The sequence below is a fragment of the Tachyglossus aculeatus genome, unplaced genomic scaffold (assembly GCF_015852505.1).
Source record: "Tachyglossus aculeatus isolate mTacAcu1 unplaced genomic scaffold, mTacAcu1.pri scaffold_153_arrow_ctg1, whole genome shotgun sequence".
Taxonomy (NCBI): Eukaryota; Metazoa; Chordata; class Mammalia; order Monotremata; family Tachyglossidae; genus Tachyglossus; species Tachyglossus aculeatus.
Genome location: NW_024044876.1, coordinates 399906 through 407801, shown reverse-complemented (window position 1 = coordinate 407801; position 7896 = coordinate 399906). Strand labels below are relative to the sequence as shown.

General features: G+C 41.4%; 1 pseudogene; it reads right to left on the bottom strand.

Moving 5' to 3' along the window:
- Positions 1-993: 993 nt before the first annotated feature.
- LOC119923193 lies at positions 994-1922 on the bottom strand (annotated as a pseudogene).
- Between the last annotated feature and the right edge of the window lie 5974 nt (positions 1923-7896).

The window sequence follows — 7896 nt, the reverse complement described above, 5'->3', positions numbered from 1 at the left end:
TGAGTGTGAATGTATATGTGTATAGGCATATACCCCTTTTTAAATTGAATTAAGTATGAAATACAGCTTTCTGCTATATACAGAGGTGGGTTTGGTGGATTTGTGCTTGTCACTGAGTGCCTGATCCAGTAGAAGCTCCCCATTAATTAGGGCTACCCGGTGGTGTGAATCTGCAGATCTTATCCCAGGGGCCAGGAATTAGGAGGTAAATCTACAGATCCCGCCCCAGGGGATCAGAAATCTGGGTGAGGTGCATCCAAGGATTTCATCCAAGGGAAGCATGAATCTGGGTGAGATGAATCTTCAGCAGCCTGGGGAGGCCAGACAGAGCAAGCATCTCAGTCAGAGCTCTTGATATGTATATTGTTATATTGCATCCTCCCAAGTGTTTAGTACAGTGTTTTGCACACAATACAATACAATTTCTCAATACATACAATTGACTGACTTCCCTAGTATTTTTGCCCTTTTTATCATCCTCCCCAGACTCACACTTTCGGGGGCCTTCTCCAGCTCCTCCTTTAGTACTCACTGCTGTCCTGTATCCCAAACTCTTCTTAGCCTAGGTTCTAATTATTTAAATGAACGTGGATATCTTTTCTAAAAGCCATTAATGGCACCGTCGGGAATGAGAGGGAGACAAAGGGGCTAGGGATGAAGGGCTGGGGTGCCATGGGGAGAAGCAGATACTTCCTTTGGAGGTCCATGGGGGTAAGCTTTGGGAAACATCTAGGGTGTCTGGGGAGGGAATGTAAACAGAGACAGGATTTACAGAATTGGTCCCAAATTGGGTAAAATAATTTATCATAATCTGCACCCAACATTCTCTGTCACAAAGTGTTACTTGTGACACTTTTTTGGAAGCCTTTATCTGGTCCTATCTTAAGCCTGTGGTGAAGTGACACAGAGCATCTGACACTGGATCAGTGATGCCCAAATCAGAAAGTCTAATGCCTTTACCTCAGTGAGAAGAGCAGATAGTTTTCCTGGACCTTACAAGGGATCTGTGTTAGGAAAAGGAGATTCTTTTTTCCAGAACAGTCTCATTCTCTTGTCACTGTAAATCGTGTGGAATAGACTCACAGCTGAGAAGGTGAATCCCAACACCACATGGCTATTCATTATCAGTGAAGAATTCTTTTTCATGTTCATTATAACACTCAGCATGATTTACTGCTGTCCATAAAGCAAAACATAGAGGGTGGCCAGAGCAATGACTCTTTTGGCTGCTCTGACTTTTGGCATCAGTCTGGGGGAATGACTTGGTCTATGGAGGTGCTGGACTTTCCGGTGGTGTCTGTGCAGGACAAGCACCATGTAGCCACTGGCCACGTTCATGAGCTCCGCAGAGAATAAGTCCCAGAAACTGAGCACAACTGCAATTATTAGGGTGTTTACTGCACTTATTTGAACCTTTAAGCAATATTTGAGATCCAATATGATTTGAACGCAGCCACTGTTCTGGGGGCCTTTAATATCTATGAGACCTTCAGTATTGATTAACATATTGAAGATCCAGGAGAGGACAGAGGAGGGAAGGATGCACATTTGTCATTTAACTTTGAGTCCTGCCCACTGGGAGGTGCTGGGACTGATGGTGATGGCTTGGAAGATTCTCAGGAGGCAGGTGATGCAGATTCCGAAGCTACAGGCCACTCAATAAAGGTACATGAGGAATTTACATCCAATATAATCTAGGACATTTCACAGTCTCAAGTTAACATGATCACTGGGATTCCCCTGGTGAGCAGAATTATGGTGTTAGCCAAGGTTAGCTGGGTAAGAATCAAATCAGAGGAGCTGGGCATGTGGTTGGCAGAAATCATGTGGCCATAAAACAGAAGGAGGAAAACATTCACTGAGACCCCAAGGCTGAACTGTAACAGAATCATCATCCCAAAAGGGATCTCAGTGGTGTTCATTGTCTTGATTATCCACTATAATCAGAAGAAGCCTCCTGCAGAGCACCCTGGGTGTAGAGAGGATTGAGAAAGGAGGAAGAGAGAAAGAACAAAGGAGGAGAAAGGAGAGCACTTTTCAGTTTTCAATATTTCAAATGATTCGTGTTTCAAATTTTTGTGTCCCTTAATCACTCGATCAATCAACACATAGTATTCATAGACCACCTACTGTAGGCAGAACAAAATCCTTGGAAGAGTACACAAGAAACAAAAGATATGGAAGCACTGATGCCTACTGATGCCTACATTATGTTATTACATGGACCTTTTCCTGAGGAGTGTTTTTATATGGTATTTGTTAAGCGCTCACTCTGTGCCGGGAACTGTACTAAGCGCTGGGGTAGATCCCAGATAATCAGGTTGGACCCAGTCCATGTCCGACAGAGGGCTCACAGTCTTCACCCTCATTTTACAGATGAGGTATCTGAGGCACAGAGAAGTTATGTGAATTTTTTTAATGGTATTTGTTAAGCACTTACTCTGTGCCAGGCACTGTACTAAACACTGGGGTAGATACAAGACAATAAGGTCGAACACAGTCCCTGTCCACATGGGGTTTACAGTCTTAATTCCCACTTGACAGATGAGGTAACTGAAGCCCAGAGAAATGAATCGACTTGCCCAAGGTGAAACGGCAGACAAGGGGTGGAGCTGGGATTAGAACCCAGGCTGTCTGACTCCTAAGCTCCCTTCCCCACAGCACCTGTATATATGTATATATGTTTGTACATATTTATTACTCTATTTATTTATTTATTTTACTTGTACATATCTATTCTATTTATTTTATTTTGTTAGTATGTTTGGTTTTGTTCTCTGTCTCCCCCTTTTAGACTGTGAGCCTCCTGTTGGGTAGGGACTGTCTCTATATGTTGCCAACTTGTACTTCCCAAGCGCTTAGTACAGTGCTCTGCACACAGTAAGCGCTCAATAAATACGATTGATTGATTGATTGATTGATATGGTCTCTGCCTTATAGGAGAGAGATAAGTAAACACTGGTTATTTACAAATATTGTGAGCAGGAGAAAGAACATGAACATAATAATGATGATATTTGTTAATCGGGTAGTAGGTGGGAGAATCAAGATCAAGGTACAGTAAGAGAACTTGGGAAGAGCACAGAATGTTACCTCGTGAAGAGTGCTGGTATGCAAGATGGGAAAAGCTGGCAACAGCCTTGAAACCAATGGTACAGAGTTTTTTTATTAATGTGATGGAAAATAAGTTTAGCAACTAGAGGATTTTGAGAAGTGGAGAGGTGATCCAGGCAGGAGCTTGTTGTACAGTGGATGAGGCAAAAGTCTGGAGAAAAACAAGAAGGCTGTTATGAGATGCATCAGAGTGGTGACTTGGGATGGAGAAGAAGTGGCAGAGCAGGGAAATGTGGAGGAAAAAACATTAGGATTTCGCAATGGCTTCAGTGTGAGAGCTGAAAGATACTAGCACTAAATGTATCCTCTAACATTTGAAGGATGGTATGATGAAGAAAAGGATCACTTTCAGGATATTGTCTGTTAATATGACTCAGAATCTGAACAATGGTATGAATCATAGTGTTGGGCAGGAAAGGTATAGTAGGCATGTGGAGACTTCTAATACTTAAACTCATTTGAGAGATGCAACTTTTGAAATACCTTTCAGAGATTCCCTTTTGAGGATTCTGCCAATCAAAAAATAAATGATCCTTATTGAGTGTTTACTGTATTCAGAGCATATGAAAATCCCAAATATCAAGTAAAGGTTTGTTGAATGTGCTATATTACTGGAGTACAGAGTAGTAATCACAACTGTGGTATTTGTTACTAAGTGCCAAGCACTATACAAAGCACTGGGGTAGATATAAGATAGTCAGGTTCCACACGGGATTCACAATCTAATTAGCAGGGAGAACAGATATTGAATCCCCATTTTGCAGATGAGGGAACTGAGCCACAGAGAAGTAAAGTAATTTTAATGGAGCATGCCAAATTCAAAACGAGTGAATGAACACTAATGTGATCTGGCGGTTTGTTGTGGGCATGGAATGTGTCTGTTATATTGTTGTGTTGTACTCCCCAAGCGCTTAGTTCAGTGCCATACACTCAGTAAGTTTTCAATAAACACGATTGATTTATCGGTGATGTTTTGAACCTTTGGCTATGAGAATAACAAGAAACCAAGAATTGGTTTACACCTCTATTTGTGTAAACCTCACTTCTGCACAAATCCAGCAAAAATAGAGGATAAAGGGTTCATAAAGTTAAATGTTGGTTGCATCATTTGGAAGTTGGAAATTATTAGAGCATTTAAGTGTATTTTGAAAATGTGTATCTTTTGTGCAGTGTTTGGTTTGAATTGCCTTTGCACTCATAATACATTTCTCTTTTTATTCCAACCTTCTTAAGCCATAAATGGCTGGAGGGCTCATTGTGGATCATTGTCTTCAAAGAAATTCAGGTTTTAAGAAAATATTATTTGCTTTTGAAATCTGAAACCAAATGAAGATGATGTCAGTTAATCAAGAGATTTCATTTTGTGCTTTCTGTGTGTAGATCACTATGCTGGGTTCTTGTGGTGTGGGGAAAAGGGGGGACGGTGTGTAATCTACCAGAGTTGGTAGATATGATCCATGCCCTAAAAGAATTTACACTTTACAGAGAAGCAGCATGGCCTAGTGAAAAGAGCACAGGCCCAGGAATCAGAGACCTAGATTCTAATCCCGACTCTGCCACTTAACTGCTGTGTGATCTTGGGCAAGCAACTTAACCTTGTGCCTCAGTGCCCTCATCTGCAGAATGGGGATGCAATACCTGGTCTCTGTCCTATTTAAACTGTGAGCCCCTTGTGGGACTTGATGATCTGTATTTACCCCGAGTGTACAGTGCTTGGCCTGACAAATGCTACAGTTATTATTGTTATTATTATTATGATGATGATGATGATGATGATGATGATGATGCACCTACTATGTTCTTAGGAAGGTATCAGGCTATAGTACCCACTCTGAAGCATGTAGTACATGCCCAATGAGTGTTCTTGATTGATTGATTGATTGATAGGCTCCCATCACCGTCAATATAAGACATGATCCCACACCTCAAGTAACTTGCAATTTAACTTCAAATATACTTCAGGGAGAATATCCTGTTCAATACCTGTTTTCCCTCCTACTTAGACTGTGAGTCTCATGTGGGACAGAGATTGTGTCTAACTCGATTATCTTGTATCTACTCCAGTACGTAGTACAGAGCTTGGCACATAGTAAGCACTTAACAAAAACACAATTATTATTATTATTCATTTATTCATTCAATCATATTTATTAAGCACTTACTATGTGCAGAGCACTGTACTAAGTGCCTGGGAAGTACAAGTCAGCAACATATAGAGATGGTCCCTACCCAACAACGGACTCACAGTCTAGAAGGGGGAGACAGACAACAGAACAAAACAAGTAGACAGGCGTCAAAATGGTCAGAACAAATAGAATTATAACTATAAGCACAGCATTAATAAAATAAATATAGTAAATAGGTACAAGTCAAATAAATAGAGGAATAAATCTGTACAAATATATACAAGTGCTGTGGGGAGGGGAAGGAGGAAGGGCGGAGGGGAGATGGGGAGGAGAAGAGGAAAAAGGGGGGCTCAGTCCGGGAAGGCCTTCTGGAGGAGGTGAGCTCTCAGTAGAGAGAGACGATCACTACCCAACAACGGGCTCACAGTCTAGAACAAAACAAAACAAGTAGACAGGTGTCAAAACCGTCAGAAAAATTGAATTATAGCTATATGCACATCATTAACAAAATAAATAGTAGATATGTATAAGTAAAATAAATTGAGTAATAAATCTGTACAAATATAGAGAATAGAAAATAGAAAATATTTCTATAAATAGAAAATGGAGAAGCAGCGTGGCTCAGTGGACAGGGCCCGGGCTGGGGATTCAGAGGTCATGGGTTCAAATCCTGCCTCCACCGCTTGTCAGCTGTGTGACTTTGGGCAAGTCACTTCACTTCTCTGGGCCTCAGTTATCTCATCCGGCCGGTGGGAGGCCCGGGGCTTCGGTGCCACCTCCGCCTCTGGACAGCCGTGTGTGAAGTGCAGGAGCCGCCATTACAGTGCCCAAGGTCATATGACGGGATTAGAACACAGGTTTCCTTACTCCTAGACCCATGCTCTTTTCACTAGGCCATGCTGCTTGTTACTAGGCTACCCTGCATGCGTGCGTATATCAGGTTTCAGCCACATAATAATAATAATAGTAGCGATGATGATAATAACAATAATTATGACATTTGTTAAGCACTTACAATGTGCCAAGCACTGTTCTAAGTGTTGGGGTAGATATAAGTGATTCAGGTTGTATCTACCTGATATCTACCTGATAGAACAGGTGGAGACTGCCTCCTGTCTCTCCCCACTGCAGTCCATACTCCATTCTGCTGCCTGAAACAATTTCCTTCAAAAACGTTAGGACCACATTTCCCCATTCTCAAGAAACACCAGTAGTTGCTCATCCACCTCTGTATCAAACCAAAACTGCTCACCATTGGCTTTAACGGTCTTAATCACCTTGCCCCCTCCTATCTCATCTCACTATTCTCCTACAACAACCCTGTCTGCACACTTTGTTCCCCTAAGCTAACCATCTCACTGTACCTCAATCTCATCTATCTCACTATCGACCTCTTGATCAAATCCTACCGCTGGCCTGGAATGACTGTGAGCCCACTGTTGGGTAGGGAATGTCTCTATATCCTGCCAATTTGTATTTCCCAAGCGCTTAGTACAGTGCTCTGCACATAGTAAGCGCTCAATAAATACGATTGATGATGATGATGAATGCCCTCCCTCCTCACATCAGGCAGATAATTGTTCTCCCCCACTTCAAAACGTTATTAAAGGCACATCTCCTCCAAGAGGTCTTTCCTGACTAAGCCCTCCTCTCCCCTCCTCCCACTCCCTTCTGCACTGCTCTTACTTGTTCCTTCATTCATCCTCCCTCCATCCCCACAACACAGATGTATGCATCTGTGTGCATCTGTAATTTATTTATTTATTCATTTATATTACTGTCTGCCTCCCCCTTTAGACTGTGAGCTCATTATGGGCAGGAATGTGTCTTTTTTTTTGTTCTATTGTACTCTCCCAAGCACTTAGTACGGTGCTTTGCACACAGTAAGTACTCAGTAAATCCAACTGAACAAATGAATGAATGATAGAGTCCCTGTCCCACATGGGGCTCACAGCCTTAATTCCTATTTTACAGATGAGGTGACTCAGGCAGAAAGAAGTGAAGTGATTTACCCAAGGTCACACAGCAAACAAGTAGCAGAGTTGGGATTAGAACCCATGTCCTCTGACTCCCAGGCCTGTGCTCTTTCCACTAGGCCATACTGCTTCCACTAGGCCATGACATGTACAACCATAGTTACAGCTCTATTGTCTAATACTTCAATAATTCAATGACTCATTGTTAGACATACTGGGTGCTCAAATTAAGAAATTGTTATCTCTTCATGATCAGCTAAAATTTTGGGGTTTTGAAATCTTACAATTTAAAAACAACTCTTGAATTCATATAATAATTGAGGGAGACTCTGATGGAAAGAGTTCAAAAGTGTGAAGAGGTATTCCAAAGGAGGTGGCTTGCTACAATATACTTCAGGAAAACAAGATGGCAGCTGCCCAATCTAAACTGGAAAAATTCTTCTCTAAATTCATTACCTACTATCATAGTCAACGAAAAAATTTAGTACTTTTGTTGCCTCTTGCAAGCCTTCATAAGTATACTACAAGCCTTCATAAGTATACTACAACTCCTTTTAAAAAAGGAGCTAAATATAACAGTATAAAGGACATAAACAAGACATTTCATTTTATTTTTTCTGAGGTTTTGGAATGGATCCCAATTTATTACATGTAAGTCTATGGGAAAATTTATCCAATGA